This window comes from Squalius cephalus (genome assembly GCF_949319135.1).
Source record: "Squalius cephalus genome assembly, chromosome: 18".
NCBI classification, from domain to species: Eukaryota; Metazoa; Chordata; class Actinopteri; order Cypriniformes; family Leuciscidae; genus Squalius; species Squalius cephalus.
The window spans coordinates 17,518,156-17,536,837 of NC_137139.1; positions in this window are offsets into that span (position 1 = coordinate 17,518,156).

Sequence of the window (18,682 nt, forward strand, 5' to 3'; positions counted from 1 at the left end):
AAGAAATGAAAACTACACATCTATCAATTAGGGTTAGAAGAACTGTTGTCAATCATACAGTATAACATGCTTGAAACATAATAATCACTGCAATAATGATCCAATCATAGACTTTTATTAAGCATATAATTCACCCGCTATATTGCTAAATCAAACACATTTTTTTATATCAACATAAAAATATACCTGGTAACCTGGCTTCTCTCGAGACACCCTGCATGCAGTTAATGTTATACACCGCCCGGCCAAAAAAAGTCGCTGTTTGGATTTAAATGGACAATATTACGATGTTATGATGAACAATACTGCCGTGCAAAGGCAAAAGACCGTAACTTCGTTTTTGGTCGAAAATGAGTTATTTATATTTTTGGCACATTCAAGACCTTCTTTATCATGTGGATAAGTATCTTGAATCAATTCCGTTTTTTTTTCGAGAAAATAATGATTTGTCTTAACAGTAACTTCCAAAAGCCCATGAGAAACCAAGGCAGAACACCGTAACATCAGTTACCGCTCTTTGGCTTTGTTTTGGAACGCTCAAATTAGAGTTACGGTACTCTGCCTTTGTTTAGCCGCGCGTCAATATGAAGTTACTGTGCCGGTGTTCAATCAAATAATGCTACCTACCAGATTGTACGGTTATCTGCCTTTGTTTTAATGTCCATTAAAATTAAAATTACGGTGTAGCCTGTGTACTTTGTACAGCTGCCATCAGTCGCTGTAACTTCTGATGTCCTCAGAGCGGTCAGAACATTTAGTATGGTCTGAAACCGCGCTCCATCGACAAACGTGCGATATCGATCGCGAAGGATTATGCAGAGTTGACAGAAAAACGATACACATTGCCGTATCAGATGAATACAACCAATAATTAAAGCTCGGCAAACTAGCTGGCAGAGTGCCAAAACTTCGCTTCAGCCCCGCCCTAAACGCGGTCGAGTCAACACTGGACTAATAGGAGGTATTTTGTCATGTCAAATGTATTAATAATGCCATCAGAATGCAACCAAAGCACAGGATAGCAATAAGTAGATGGCTATAAATAATTTCAAATCATACAAAATAAATGCCATGATCACTAGATTTTATACAGGTGTGTACTATAATGATTTTGTTAATGGTGATCAGCAACTAAATATTGATAATGTGGAAGTTACTGCCTTTTGCCTTGGCATGACTTCTCACTTTTTGCTGACAATACAAAGGCAGAGTACAGTAACTTTAAAATAGTGGTCAAAAGTCAAGTTTGAGCTCAAGATTTTTTTATGTATATAATTTCCATTACTAAAACATCTATTTGCCAGATTTCCAGTGTCCTACCTATAATTAATTTTGCGGGACAACTAAAAATCTTTAAAGTCATTTTTCTCAGTTCCACACTCTAGCGACTTAAGGTCTTTTGCCTTTGTAGGGCAGAATATGCCTTTGAGTTGTTCTGTGTTTCTGAAGTGTTTCTGCTGATTTTTACAAGGCAGCTGTCTAACTCTGTGATGGCAAACATGATCATGGTTTGATTCGTTGAATTTAATAAAAAAAAATATGGTAAGTGGTTGCACACAATTGATTTTAGCTACATTTAAACAAATGCATTAAGTTGAACTAAAATTGCTTAAGTTCAACTTAATGCATTTGTTTAAATGTAGCTAAAATTGTGTGAAAATTAGCTCAAATGTATTGTGTGATTGTGTGAATTCACTTACCATAAATTTTTTAATTAAATTCAACCAATCATTTTTTTTCAGTGTATTAGCTATTTGATAACGTAGTCAAGAAAAAGGCTGATCATATTAATTACCGTTATGTGTCTGACGTTGTAGAGCAATGCATAAAACACATTACCATTCTGATACATGGACTTGTAGACGAGCCTGTATAATTCACTCTTCCACTTCTTTTTAATCGGTTCCAATCACTTCCATGGCCACAGTTGTATAAAATCAAGCACATAGGCATGCAGACTGCTTCTACAAACATCTGTGAAAGATTGCATCGCTCTCAGTAGCTCAGTGAATTCAAGCGTGGTACCTTGATAGTTTGCCATCTGTGCATTTTTCAATTTGTGATTGAATTTGTCAATTTGTGAAATTTCCTCACTAATAAATATTCCACGGTCAACTGTTAGTGGAATTATAACAAAGTGAAAGCAGCAACTCAGCCACGAAGTGATAGGCCACGTAAAATCCCAGAGCGGGGTCAGCGCATGCTGAGGCGCACAGTGCGCAGAAGTCGCCGACTTTCTGCAGAGTCAATAGATACAGACCTCCAAACTTCATGTGACCTTCAGATTTGCTCAAGAACAGTGCGTAGAGAGCTTCATGGAATGGGTTTCCTTGGCCAATAGCTGCACCCAAGCCAAGTGCAGTGCAATGCAAAGCGTTGGATGCAGTGGTGTAAAGCACGCCGGCACTGGACTCTAGAGCAGTGGAGACGTGTTCTCTGGAGTGCCAAGTGTAAAGTTTGCTGGAGGAGGGATTATGGTGTGGGGTTGTTTTTCAGGGATTGGGCTTGGTCCCTTAGTTCCAGTGAAAGGAACTCTTAATGCTTCAGCATACCAAGAAAAGTTGGACAATTTCATGATCCCAACTTTGTGGGAACAGTTTGGGGATGGCCCCTTCCTGTTCCAACATGACTGCGCACCAGTGCACAAAGCAAGGTCCATAAAGACATGGATGAGCGAGTTTGGTGTAGAGGAACTTGACTGGCCTGCACAGAGTCCTGACCTCAACCCGACAGAACACCTTTGGGATGAATTAGAGCGGAGACGGCAAGCCAGGCCTTCTCGTCTAACATCAGTGCCTGACCTCACAAATGCGCTTCTAGAAGAATGGTAAAAAATTCCCATCAACACACTCCTAAACCTTGTGGAAAGCCTTCCCAGAAGAGTTGAAGCTGTTATAGCTGCAAAGGGTGGGCCAACTCCATATTAAACCCTACGGATTAAGAATGGGATGTCATTAAAGTTCATGTGGATGTAAAGGCAGATGTCTCAAAACTTTTGCCAATATAGTGTATATGGCTGAATTAAACCATTATTTACACATGCCATTGTGCAGTAAAGTTGACAGAGTGGATCAGGTATTCTGAGCTGGTGTGAGTGAGTGGAGGCGGGGCTGATTTGCATTTTCATGGTTCCTTGTATACTAAATAAATCAAGGGTGTATTTGGTGTATTTTAAGGTATGAAGAAATCATTTTCACAGTAATGAACGTTTAAATATGTTATCTTGGTGATCAAAGATGAGTTTTAAAGGATAAAATTATTGACTACCGGGGGACTATAAAGCTTCAAACCTTAAATTCTGTTTACAAAAAGCGTCTTCGATATTAAAATATGTTAATTCAGCTTATAGCAATGCTGAAGATTAGATTTTAAAAGGGTTACATAATTCATCTTTTAATCCTAATCTGTGTTATTTCAATGTTATTCAATTGTTATTTTAGTTTTTTGACATTTCAAATGTTTCAGATTTTGAGATAGGCTACTGTTATAGATTTTATTATATAGATTTATATTAAATTAAATTTAGTTTTATATATATATATATATATATATAATTCACATTTTTATATAATTTTATATTATGATATAATCTTTTAAAGATTACTATATAGTTTATTATTATTTTACTATTCTATATATTAATATTTTTATTATTTTATTTTATTTCAGTTATGTTATTTTTAACATAAAAATAAATCAAATCTAAGATTTTGTCCTAGACTGAGTCTAACTGAACTGTTTGTGCATTACTCAGACTTAAACACGAGCTACCGCTGCTGTTGGAGGGAGAATATTCTCTCTGCTTATCTATTTCAGATTTGCCATTTCTGTTCAAAATTCAGTATTGATTTGAAAGCCAAACAACAATATATCCATGGAGAGGACAATCTGTGCTTTCTCATATAATACACAAGGGGGTGCTGCTGTAAAACAATTCTGAACTGTGTTGTGAAAACACTAGCTATTCAAAATGCATCCTCACACTACAAAGAGAACTATCATTAAAATATAATAATACTAATTGCAACAAAACCCCTATACACAGACTGTCTACATGTGCGCACTGCACTGGGGATGCGGAATATCCAAAAATACAAAACTATACCTACCTGGGGGGTAAAATGTGTAAATACGTGTGATTTTATATAAAAAACAAGATTGTTTGATGTTTCTTCATAGCACACACAGCAGTTGTGCTTAGTGCTTTGAAAAGACAGATAAACAGATGGATGGATGTGTGGACAAAGAGACTGACCTCTTTTATCTCTCTTGTTCCAGGCTATTCCCTTTGCCGAGGCGGCAGCAGCGTGTGATCAGCAGGAGATTTTTTTTTTTTTTTTTTTTTGGAGCAGAGGCGAGCATTTCTCTGAGAGTTATCATTCGGCGTGTGATATCAGGCTCCGGGGCCCTCCAGCCAAACACCCGCCAGAGACGTCTCCTGCCTCTGCCCTAACACGCCGTGAAATTATAGGGCTCCCTGGCTATTGTGAAAGAGGTGGCACATTTCAGAGCGTTCCCATTTTTGTCTGTGTCTTCAAACCATTTTTCACATCAAAAAGTAGTCATGTGTAGTCATTTCGGGTATGATGTTATATCTAAGTGTGTGCATGATTCCAACGGAGCGAAAGAGATAGGCTAACAAAAGCTGCACAAACCCTCCGGCTTTGAACATCACAACCACAGAGCATGGGAAAAATAGGCCTGAGAGTAAAAAGCAAATGGAATATAATCTCTCGGCCATATAATAGCCGCTGACCTTCCGTCCACATTTCCATAATGATGGCAAACACAGGTTTATGAGCGTGAGGGGATGTCTCGGCTCAGTAATGCAAGAAACCACGTACGGCACAAGCAACAGAATGCTCGCGCTTTTATTTGGTGGTTGCTAGGTGACTACTGGTGCACGGACCAAGAAGTCTGACAAAAGGATCTTATAAGCATTAATTCATCATTCATACATGACAAATGCCAGCATAAACAACAAAAGCAATAAAGCAAAAACGCTCGGTTGAGAAGTAGTATTAGGATGATTTAGAAGACAACATAATTCATCTAAATGGACATTCTCAAAGTATAGGTCACATGATCACAGTTAGTGGAGAATGGTAAACACAACATTTTCTGCTCTTCCACCACGAACACAGAGATAAATAAGACAGTTGGTCTTGAAAATGAGTTGTTGAAGCTAAAGTACACTTTAAAAAAAGGTTCTTTACACGTAGTAAGAGTTCTATTTAGAACCATATTGTCCTGAAGAACCTTTAATATGCTGAAATGGTTCTTTGTGTTGGAATTTAGGGTTCTTTACTGCTGCTTTTTTGTTTTTCAAATCTGAAACTGTTAAAGCCTCCTCATTACTGATTTTCTGGAGCTCAGCTATACAACTACACAATGTCAACACACTCTCAACAGGTAAATGATTTCTTTCTTAAAAATGACCGTAACTGGTTTTACTGTAACTGGTTTCATGACTTTTTCTTTTTTTAGTTTGAAAAAAGAGGCAACGAGATACAAAATCAGGCAGATAGAGGACTAAAAAAACAATATTAATAAATAATATATAAAAATAATATTAATAATATTAAGTTGCTAATATACTAATATTAATGAAAAGAAATATTTTTGAAAAGGTCATTACACTTTCATTATGAAACCTTATAAAAAGGGTTCTATTTAGCACCAAAAAGGGTTCTGCTATTGTTACAAGCCGAAGAAACATAATTTGGTCAAATTAAAATGAAAAGCGATTTTCATGGAGCTTGTAAAGACAACGTTAACACTACGACCTCCGTAGAGGAAAATATATTTAGCAGTACAAAACAATACATGACTCGGTTATGTACTGGCACGCTCGCGGTGCAATTGATCCGCTGCTCCCTGTTGCCACAGCAACCGCAGGCTAGACGACTCCAAGGTGACATGCCACTTGAGGAGGACTGTGAATCCCACTGAAGATCCCTCAGTGCGGTCCAGGGACCTCAAGGGGGCAGCAGCTGCCAAGAGCTGCATTAACTCCCAGAAAATGAGTGTCAAATGATCTCTGTGACACTGACACTGAGACTGTTCAATCGGTTTCGGTGTGAATTATCAAGTTTTTAAATATATGTGTTTAGGCAGGTGTAGGCTGAAGGAAGCGAGAGATGCGTAAGATGTGGGAATGCTTCATCAAATTCACTTGAGGTTGTTGCTCATCACTCTTTGAACCTCTTGGATCATTGTAAGGCTTCCATTAGCAGCACAATCTCCCTCATGTGAATTCTCATTGGAATTTTAATTTTGGTCATTAGAGCGAAGCTTCTAACTGCAGTTTGCTATTTCGCAAACACGAAAATACAATAAGCTGCATAAATGTGATTATTTCTCTAATGTGGGACTGCGAGGATTGGAAATGAACCCGGGCTCAGAGACAAAAACACCCTAAATGTTAAAAAGAGAGGGTGCGAATATACCATCGTAGTGAATTCCTTGGTTGTTTTTATGGTAACTAACATGTAACACACACTTTTTCATGATACTCTATTCTATTCAGTGACCTGTAGATGTCAAATATCTGTCTCAGAGGCAAGCAGAGTGTTTCTGAATGTGTTGCTTATATGAAGTGAATCCCTGCAACATCAGAATCTGACATGGTCGGTAGATCGTACATGGATATCAACCATTTATTCGAAATATATTCTAAAAAAGCATCTGTCTTGTGCATTACATACAGCTTTTCTTTTTCATAACAGTCCTCATTTTTAGATTTCAGATTCAGATATTTTTCAGATGATTGAATATTTTGTGTTTATTTTTGTTTTATTTTACTGTCCTGTGCATTAATGAAAAATTCATCAGTTACATAAAAAAAATGCTGCATTCAAAATATTAAATACATTTTATGTAGAAAAAAAGGATGACATACAATTATTATACTAATATAATCAATATTATTAATATATCAATTATTTTTTCTTAAACCCTATTGTTTTATTGAAGAACATTAGGTTAAACTATTTGAATGTGTTACAGTTAAAGTGTAATTATACATTTAAGTACTGTTCTTGACACTTCTGGAACAACAAAATGAATGTGATTTATTCATATATTTATAAATGTGGTTAACCTATATCAACATTCCCAGTTTCTCTTAATAATATATACTGTCCAACGCAACCTTCAAAGGCCCACTATATAATATAATATTAAAAGAGCTATATCTTTTGCTTTCTATTTTTGCTCTTTAAAAGCATGCCTATAAATATATTTCTTTACATTTATACATTTAGCTGAATTACAAGTGAGAATAATACAAGTACCACACTGTATTTAGGGCAGATAGTAGTTGACAAGTTTCTCTTTACAGGAGGTACAAAATAATTAAATGGCTGAAATCATAACAAAAAGAAACCAAGTAATTAATGAATTCCAGAGAATAAAATCTGTGCAAGAATGAACATGAACACACACACACACACATACACGTGATCAAAAAGAAACTCTCTCACCTCTCAGAAACACACTCATGAGATTTCACTCATTTCCATACCAGCACACCATCCCATCTCATCCCTTCTCTCTGGCTCTCTTTCCCTCTCACGTACTCACACATACACACAGGAGAGGGAGGAGGAAGTTCAAAGCCTTCCTCTCGATGAGGATGGCGAGGGCTGCTTTGATCTCTCTCTGACTAATTTGAAGATGTTCAGTTTAAACCTACAGGGAGCAGAGAGACAGACTCACATATGCTGCAGTGCTGTACCATTCACTCCGGCACTAATCACATGCTTAGCCGCTCTTGAACGCACAGCCCCGCGCCGACTGAGCATGCTCGACGCCGTCCACCTGAACGTGGCAGAAACATGGTACACAATTGGCCGAGGGGCACGTCATTTGGGTCATATCTCAAAGCTGTGCCCAATGTGGACAGAACACACTATTACAGTCTCAGCATCAAAACAGTGGATGGTAAAAACAACAACTGCTCGCACAGAAGGCGGGATGTGGGCAAGATGGCAATCGCAGGATGAGTGCAGACATTTACTGCAAAAGAAACAGTTTGTTTCACCAATATTTCATCAGATCCGCCTGTGACAAAACAAAAGAGTCATCTCTCCAGCTTCTCAACTCCGGCACTGCAGCACCATGCAGATTTTAAAGAGGAGTCGAGGAGGTATAGAAAAAGAGGGAGGGCTGCATGAATAATTGTTGAAGATATTTTTACTGTGACCCACTTTAAAGTCAAATTCAAACCTCTTAAAGGAGCAGCGCCCCGCTCCTCTCCCAACCGGAGACTGCGGAAAACCGCATCAGGTCAGGATCAGCCGGGAGATTCCTGGTGAAATTCACAATTTGTTCGAAAACAAAACAATAATTCAGTGGTGTGACGTGTGACCTTCTCTTGAATCGCTCCCTTTTTATTTCGTTTTTTTTTTAAGATAATAAACAAAGCAGAAGTCAAATGGTTTTGTGACTGATGTCAGAGCTGTAATTTATTTGTTTAGGCTGCTGTGCAATTTCTGCCCATTTAAATTGTAGGTGTACAGTACTACTGCTAAACCATAATCAGAGAACCTCCATGGCAGTTGTGATTGAAATACACAAATAATCTGAATATGGAAAAACTAAAACCATTATAATTTGTCTTGCATTGAGCCCTTGAACACTATTACGACCGTGTCAACTCCTATTCCTGAACGTACGTACCATTGATCGGAGGAGCCATTTCTCCTGACGCACAAACATCTGGCTGGAGGCCCTGGTGAGTGCGCTGCCGGGGACAGATGAGCTGTCACTGCGTCTGATTGATGAGGCGCTCGCTACAGGACGGTCACCATGGTGACAACAGGTCAAAGAGGCCAGAGAGGTCACACTGAATTCATCCCAAAATCTACTGGAGCAAAAAAACAAACATATTCGGGGAGTGAACAAGCACTCCAGGTAATGGAAATGGTAAACAGACATTTTTTACTATTGTGTATGCAAGCATTTTTTTCATTGCATATCTGAGATATAAAATATTATGGATGATATTAAAATAAATATAATATAGGTTTTATAAAATAAACACTGATAAGACACGGTAGAGCCAAACAGGTTTTAAACTATAGCAACATTTGATCAGATTATCATTTCAATGTGCTTAACCAACGCTATCTCACGACCAATTCGTACGAGTGATCAAAAAGTGGCTAATTCGTACGAATTCGTACGACTTCACTCGTACGAATTTGTACGATTTGTCTAAACCCACGTGATGGGTAGGTTTAGGGGCGGGGTCAGGGGTAGGTCATTCGTACGAATTAGCCACCTCGTAGAATTCGTACAAATTGCCGTGAGATCAGGCTGGCTTAACATGGATGTATCTTTTCATTCATTTTTTTCTTTGTTTTACCAAAACCTCAATATCTTTAAAGAAATATTACTTCAATGTCAGGATATTCCTTAATATTCCTTCCTGTGTCCTGATGTTTTGCTAACACCATCTCATATTTATAAAAACATGCAGAATTAAAGTCTTCATCCTGAACTACTTTCCAAATTTCCTCTATGTAACCTATCCAAAATATGGTAGTTGTGACAAGATTTGTCAGGAATTGTGGTGGCAACTCAATAAAATAAAAATATTAAATAAAATAGTTTGAAACCATCCTGTAGTCATGTACTTTACAAAGATAGTAAAGATATCATTAAAATAGTCCATGGGACGTAATAGTGGTTCAACCTTAATGTTATGAAGTGACGAGAATACATTTTGTGCGCAAAAACACATAAATAACTACTTTATCAACAATTTATTCTCTGTGTTATTCTCCGACGCTGTTCACATTGTAAATTGTGATGCTCCCGCGCCAGCATCACACACATGCGTTGTGGTGCACACGTGAACAAAAAGTATTCTCGTCACTTCATAAAATTAAGGTTGCACCACTGTCAGAAAGCTTTCCACACACCAGCTTATTGGTGGAGAGGAGATCAATATATCAATATCAGTATATATGGGGATGAGGCCATGATGATGCATAGAGGCCAATGGCCAAAATTTGCCCATGGGCAAATAACAATAACAATAATAATAATAAAAGTCTTAATATTGTATTATTATTATTGTAGCAGTAATAATAATAATAGTAAATAGCTTTAGTAAAAAGTAAATATCTGCCGTACAGACACCTGCACTACCCCACATGTGCCTCATACACACATACGAAGATTATGACTGACTGTGAGTGTGTCTTTATACGATGACTGACTTTCATCCTGGCTACCATCCGTCTGTTTGTAACTCTGGTTCTCTCTTTACTTTATTTTACTTTCCTCATCTCTTTTTCTCTCTGTCCTCTAGTCATAGTGAGGCATCACAGTGTTCCTGCAGAGAGTTTTTAGACAGGAGGTCAATATTTAATGAAGTGACACTCTTGTTAAAAAGCTTAAAGTGCTCCTGTTCAGCACTAGAGGTTGGTTATGGCTTTTATTTATTCATTTAGGACCCCCACTCTCTTTCTCTCACTCTTTTCATACTCTCTAGCCCGTTCTCTCAGGTTTGAAAGAAGAGCCTTGTTGTTTCCCCCAAGGAACGCCGCTGCATCATTCCATCAAACACACTCTCTCTCCCTTGGAAACACACACATCAAAAGACACCTGAACACACACTTCTTACACCTTGCTTTATATGATTTGGTGTATTATTAAATAGCTTCACTATTGTGAACATGCCAGCACACACTAATCGACATCTCAACCTGGAAAACAGTGGGATGACTTTGCAAATGTTGTGTGTTGGAAGTTGCCATGATTATTATTCTACAACAGACGGGTTGTGTATGTGCGCACACGAGTCTGTGCGGGAGATCGGACAGCATATTTAAAGAAGTCATGCTCATCAGCTCAAAGTCTCTATAACACCCAGCACATCAATATTATCAGAAACTAAAAAGCTAAGGGCCAACTCTAGGAGATGTTCAAAAAGCTCTGTTTTGCCAATAACTATTAATTAAACATCATCACTTACATCTAAAGGGTTTTCATCAAATATTTATGCTGGGAATGTTGAAACATGCAGAAAAGTATGTGTTAAATATGCCATAAACCCATGAGAAACCGGTTTGTGAGCACACACTCACATATATGCGAGTTAACATAAGAGTGTAATTTGAAAGGACAGTTTCTCTCCTGTGTGTGCATGTGTGTATATGCCTGTGTGTGTATCTGATCTGAATATGTAGGTCAAACAACCATATATGGAAAGCCTGAAAATTGCCAACTTGCGTACGCTTGAGTAGACACACTCACACACAGCAGCGCTAAACCCATTCAACTAACAGATCAGATCTTTAAGTGTGGAAGTGTGTACCATTTTTGTCCTGCATTAAAACTTTGGCTGTTAGACTCCACAATGTTTTGCACTTGAAGAAAGCTTTGAAACAATCTTCAAATCTTCAAGACAGTAAGAAGCAGGGCTGATGTTGTCAACTGCTTCTTCACTTTAAAAAAAATCTTCCCCCGTATTTCTCTCTCTCAGTTATCACTGAAATATTTAAATGAAATTCCTTTTTTTCCTGCTGGTTTTTGGAACATCAAATGAAGTTTTAATTGGATTTTTTTTCTGTCATGGTTCGTGTTTAGAGATTTTATTCATCAGTTTTTTCATTTGTTAAATCTCAACCTCTGCTGATGAACCGCACACATTTGTCCTCACAAGTCAGCCTTATCAGACAGAGGAAGAGAGGGAGGGATATGGAGACAGAGAAAAAGGAACAGATTGAGCCAAAACAGAACATGTCAAATAGAACATCTTGGAACAGTGTATCGAAGACTAAATTGTTTGAGCTGTTTGACACACACATAAACACTTGAGACGAGTCCTGCATGCTTAAATCTAACTGTAAATTGTTGGGGGGGGTGCTCATTAGCATAGAGACAGGTTTAATCAAATCAGCTGTGGGTACAAATTAGTCAGTGAGAGCATAATGAGTTAGGAATTAATTAGAAACATAATGAGAATACGAAAATATGGGAATCCTGGCATCTGCACATTATCTTCTGGTCACTAGATTCCCAAAAGACCCTCTGCCTCAACCCTTTCTTTCTTTTCTTTCTTTTTTTCTTTCCTTTATTTCCTTCGCCAGTGAGAACAGGAGTTGGATCAGAGTATTGGACCAGAATGAAGTTAAACATGGTTGGAACGTGAATATGACTTACAACATTTTAGAAAAAGACCCTCAAATGTTCCTTTTAATCCCTCACCAATGTTACAATTACATCTCAATAAAAAAAAAGTAATTAACATGACATAATACCCATTATATAGTGTAAGGTCATGACACAGCTATTTGCGTTTTACACTGTGACAGAACATTCTTGCCAGAAACTTCTGTGCATCAGCAGAAACTTCTGCATGTGTCACGACACCTCTTTCTCTCACCCATTACAACACGACTCATTTGAGGTGTAATCATGCAGGCTCTTACTTCTACTGAATTCTAGCAAGGCTCTGCAAATTATGAGTAAAAGGGAGCGAAAATAATGTAGCTATAGTCTTATGTCTCATCACAGTGCTCATCATCACAATCACATTAATCCTGACATTTTTTCACATCACTACTTACATTTTATCACAGTGCTCATCACATCATATTACTCACATTTTATCACAGTACTCATCACATAATCACATTACTCCTCACATTTTATCACAGTACTAATCACATCATCACAGTACTCCTCACACCATCACAGTACTCCTCACACCATCACATTACTCCTCACATTTTATCACAGTACTCATCACATCATCACATTACTCCTCACATCACGTTACTCACAATTTATCACAGTACTCATCACATCACATTACTCCTCACATTTTATCACAGTACTCATCACATCATCACAGTACTCCTCACACCATCACATTACTTCTCACATTTTATCACAGTACTAATCACATCATCACATTACTCCTCACATCACGTTACTCACAATTTATCACAGTACTCCTCACATTTTATCACAGTACTCCTCACACCATCACATTACTCCTCACATTTTATCACAGTACTCCTCACACCATCACATTACTCCTCACATTTTATCACAGTACTCATTACACCATCACATTACTCCACACATTTTATCACAGTACTCCTCACACCATCACATTACTCCTCACATTTTATCACAGTACTCATCACACCATCACATTACTCCTCACATTTTATCACAGTACTCATCATATCATCACAGTACTCCTCACATCACATTACTCCTCACATTTTATCACAGTACTCCTCACACCATCACATTACTCCTCACATTTTATCACATTACTAATCACATCATCACAGTACTCCTCACATCACGTTACTCACAATTTATCACAGTACTCATCACATCACATTACTCCTCACATTTTATCACATTACTCCTCACATTTTATCACAGTACTCCTCACATCACATTACTCCTCACATTTTATCACAGTACTCATTACACCATCACATTACTCCACACATTTTATCACAGTACTCATCACATCATCACAGTACTCATCACATTACTTCTTAAATTTACATTTTATAACAATACTCATCACATCACCACAGTAAGTTTATTTATATAGCACATATCATACACAATGGTAATTCAAAGTGCTTTTCATAGAAGCAATTAAAATAATCAAAAGAAATAATAATAATTAAAACAGTTTAAAATAAAAAGGAAATAAAATACAGTGCAAACAGTCGGACAAACAATGGCACAGTGCTTATTCAGTACAATACACATTTTATTATAGTAAGGAAGCCGTCACTAGATGGAGTCAGGCTAGTACTGGACGGATTGTGTTTGTGAGTGAGATAAACTAGGTTAGCATTAGTGATGCCGTATAGCAGTAAAACATCTGCCTCTGATGTTATGGAGGGGAGGTGGTACTGTTATAGTATCTGCACAGTGCTAGTTTTAGACTTTTTTTAATAACCTTGTTTTTAATCATGCTCTTAAAACACTTCTTTATTTGCTTATCCTGTTTTTGTATAAACATTATTTGCAATGACCCTTTAGCTGCTTTCTGGTGTGATTATACTAGTGACTATCACAATACTCATACTCACTCTACTCACATAATTCCTCACATTTTTCACAATACTCGTCCCATCATTTTATGCACACAGTGCACATCACTGCATTACTTGCATTTGATCACAGTACTCATCACATTCATTTTCACATTTTATCAATACTCATCACATCTTGACATTAAAATGTGATAAGTAATCACAAAACATTTGATCACAGTACTCATCACATCATTACATTACTCCTCACATCTTATCAAAAACTTTACATCGTATCACAACTTTCCTTACAACACCTTACAATTACTCCTCCCATCTTTTCATAATACTCATCACATCAATATTTTACTCCTCAGATCTTATCGCAGTACTCATCACATTCCTTCACACATATCTCAGTTCTGATGTACTGGAAGTACTGACTCATCACCTCATCACAATACACGTCATATCACAATGCTCTTTACATCTCATCACTCTTTTCTTTTTGTTACGATACTCTTCTGATCACTGTATTTCATATAATCACAATGTTCTTTATATTCGTATCAAAATACTCTTGACAGTTCATCTTTCTCCTCGCATCACATTACTTCTTACATCTCCTAATATAGTAGGGATAAAACCAGACACCAAACGAGATCAATTAATTAAACCTCAATTGTAAATGCAAAATGAGCCGTGCTGAATAATAGGCCGTGATTGTTACCGAGCTGGTCCCTCAAACAGGAGCGGGTGATCAGGCAGGTGGCTCAGCTGTGGCACTAACGAGCCACTAACGCCTTAACGAGGCTGCTGCCCTCATTTGTTTATGCTAATGAGTTAAAATAATATTTGTTCTTTTCTCAGCAATAGTGAACCAATGTGCCAGTTTCCCTCCTTCCCCTTGTGTTTGGAATCATGGCACAACAAAAGAACCAGGGGTTCAGAGGGGAGGCTTTTGTTTTCTAATTGAGCTAATTAGTTTAATAAGGTCAACTGGTTTGATATCAAGTTGTAGAGGAATCTGTAGCCTTTTGATATATTTAGATTAGCAGTGATTGTTCTTGGATTGGTGCAGTGTTTTAAAAGAAAACCTCTGGCTGTGTAAATTGGCCAACTAAGATGAGGCACCTTCACAATAAGAAGAGTGTTTTAGAAATCCTTTAAATTGGAATTCCTACCCGTTATAAGAAATAATCACCCTTCTGTGTTTAAGGCAGCACGTGTGTGTGTGTGTGTGTGTGTGTGTGTGTGTGTGTGTGTGTGTGTGTGTGTGAGAGAGAGAGAGACTTCACCCTCATACAGGAGGTTATTTCTTTATTCAGACAGAGTGGTCCTGGCTATGGTGTATGTTCACCATTGAGTGAGCATTCAGCGATGTGAAACCAGCTTGCGCCTGCTCCGCGCTGATAACTTCACAGCAAAGAGATGGCAGCCGACTCAGACTTCTTCTTTTCACCACTGCTATTATTAATAAAGAAGGGGGGTGCTCTTTAATTGGACGCACTGTCCCTCAAAGAAAAATCCGTAAGAATAATTTCCTGCAATATTCCACAGCAGGCAGAATTAATAATAATACAATTATACAGAGAGACACAAGCCAGATTCGCATACACACAAACACACTCAGCACTCAGTGATGTGCTACACTGGACACTAAACACTGAGTAAAGCAGCTTAATATGCCTCCTTTTTGAAATAGAGAGAATGCGTCTCATAGGCTTTGGAGAGAGTTGAGTCCCTCAGGAGAAGGGGAGTTTAGGTGGACTGAGTAAAAACTACTTATCTAAAAGGAACAAAATGAAGACCAGCAGATTCTGCACTGTAAAATAAATGAAACTGAAAAAAAATTAAACTCAAATGTAATTTATTAAAATCACACAAGTCAAAGTGGTGCCAGAGTAGCAACTTGTACTCATAACATCTAGCAGAAAAATTACAGAAATTATTGACATGTGCAGTGGATGAAAATAATGGGAATTGATGAAACTTTTTACAGGGTGTATTCTTACTTACCCCTGTAATGCAACATTACCTCATAGTTATGCAATTTGTTAACAATATTTTCTTTTCTACAAAACTAGAAAGGTCCATGACTGTGCCATGAAGTTTTCTAAATAAAAAACCTTGCATATAAAAATAAATTAATCACAATACGAGGAGGAAGATAATACATCACTGTGATTGGCTGATCATCTATTTATCATGTTCACAATATGTCACAAACATACCATCAAACCCACAAATATGATTCAAACTACTGGAAATGTACAGACTAATTACAAACTTGGGTAACACATTTTCTTTTTAAATATATCCCTGTTACTGTGTAATTATACATTTGGGTAATATTAAAAAAACTACATGTACTTACTACAGGGTTAGGGTAGGATTAGGGTTTGGTTTAGGTTTTGTTGCATGTAATTATGCATAATTTATAGTTATTACTATAGTAAATTCATGTAACGTGTAATAAGGACACATTAATTTAAAGTGTTACCCAAACTTGTTTTTCATTCTTAGTTTCATCTAAATCATAAAAAAAAAAAAAAAACTTGACTTAAATGAGTGAGTATGATTTTAGTGACCATTCAGCTTTTTTATTAAAGGCATACCTCCGTTCCTGCCACCATATTTACCTTTACTGTGTATACTGCTCTCTAAAAAAAGAAATCAGTAAAAACAGGATCCATTGTACTGTTAATATGCTGGAATTTTCCATTTTGATTTTTCACAGGTGTTTTCCCCATATTTTGAATTTATGTATAGTGTTGTATTTTAGGATGAAACGAAAATGTCCAGGCAGAAAATCACCAGTTCCCTTTTTTGTTTTTCTACAGATTTTCTTTTCTTATAGCAGTGTGAGCATTTGATATTTTGTTTTAAAAAAAAGGTGACAATTAAAAAGCAGTTGAACAGTAGATACACCATTATTGCAGTTAAATTAAAGCAATGTTAAAAAATGAGAGATTCTGATGCAACTTGGTTTTAATAATGATGATATAAAATAATATATAATATATACATACATGCACACGTTCATTTTTAGCCTTCTCTTTTAACTGTCATGCAGAGCCTGAAGAGACAAAGCACATTTCCAGCACAGAGCACATCACCTACATGCATGATAGTTCTGTCTCTTACAGTCATCAGTGCTGACGAGCTGTATTTGACAGCAGTCCCACCTCTCTCTTCTGGGCCGTGTAGATTTAATGTGTGCCTGAGCTAGTGTGTGATGTTTGGGTGAGAATGTTAATATATGTATGTGTGTGAGTGGTGGGTAATCTGCAGGGTGGGGTGGCGGGGGGTTGTTGTCACACTTGTCCTGCGTGAAGAGGCGCTGTAGCGTGCAGTACTGCAGCGATAGGCCGAGCTCATTAAAATACAGACAGAAACAAAAGCATGGATACACTCACTGTGGCGTGTTCCTGTGTGATAAACGGCATAGTTTCTCATCTGAATTAGCCAGCCTTTGTAGTCACACACACACACACACACACACACACACAAACGTATACATGCAAACACTTAAACAAAAGTACACACTCTCGCACATGCACTTTAAGACACATTATGGAGAGTAATATATTTAAACAAGCAAAATGATATAAAATGCTACCACCCTTTTTTACAGGGCAAAATATGTTATAGAAATAAAAAAACATAGGCTGAGCATTCAATGTGTTCAATAACATCACTCACTAAGAATATATATTAAAAAAAAAACTTTTATAATTTATTAAAAATAATCCGCTTTATCCAATAAACATCTTTAAAAATATATTTATTTGAGAAGCTATTACAAACTAATGATCTTGAATTTAATATCGTTGGCAAAAAATGAAATAAATTTAAATATTATTTTAAGCCTAAACCTCACCTGTATATTGTTTGGTATATTAAAAACTAATTACAGTCTTAAATTCTAATAAAATTCATCTTCTTCAATAATATATATATATATATATTAAATAAATTAATAATAAATACTGAAAATAGTTCATATGAATAGTAAATATACAATATAAATACATAAGTGTAAATGTATAAAATAAATATTTTTACTGTAAAAAGTATATTTTTTAGTTCTGGCCATCCCAATCATGTAAAACCTTTCACTAGCTTTCTAGTGTGTTTTTTATACTGTAATGAAGCTTAAATGGGTGTCGAGACCAACTAAGCAGACAAATATTTGGAATATAAGGTAATATTATTTGAGGAAAAAATAACGTCAGCTAAATAAATCAATGATATGAACATATAAAGCTTCTGGACCTTGCAACTGACTCAAGCTTTCTCACTTGCACCCACATATGGCAAACTCAAGCTCCACCACAGTCTGTATGTGCCGTGTATTATTAGACAACAGAATAAAGCAAGCACCTTTGCCTCTTCTCATTAATGTGCCAGCAAAATATGGTCAGGGTACATTTCTTCCAGTCTTTTACTAGCAGGTTAACAGAGAAACCAATACAATCCTTAATGAATGCACAACTGCTTTACAGCACAGTAACAAAAAGCCTTTCCTGTCCTCTGTTCATACTGTGTGGCCAGTATATCTTATATGACCACTGAAAGAGCGAGAGAGAGAGAAGGCTTGTCTTCGGCACAATAAATATAGGAGGGTGAGGGGGTGGGGGGAACCTGAC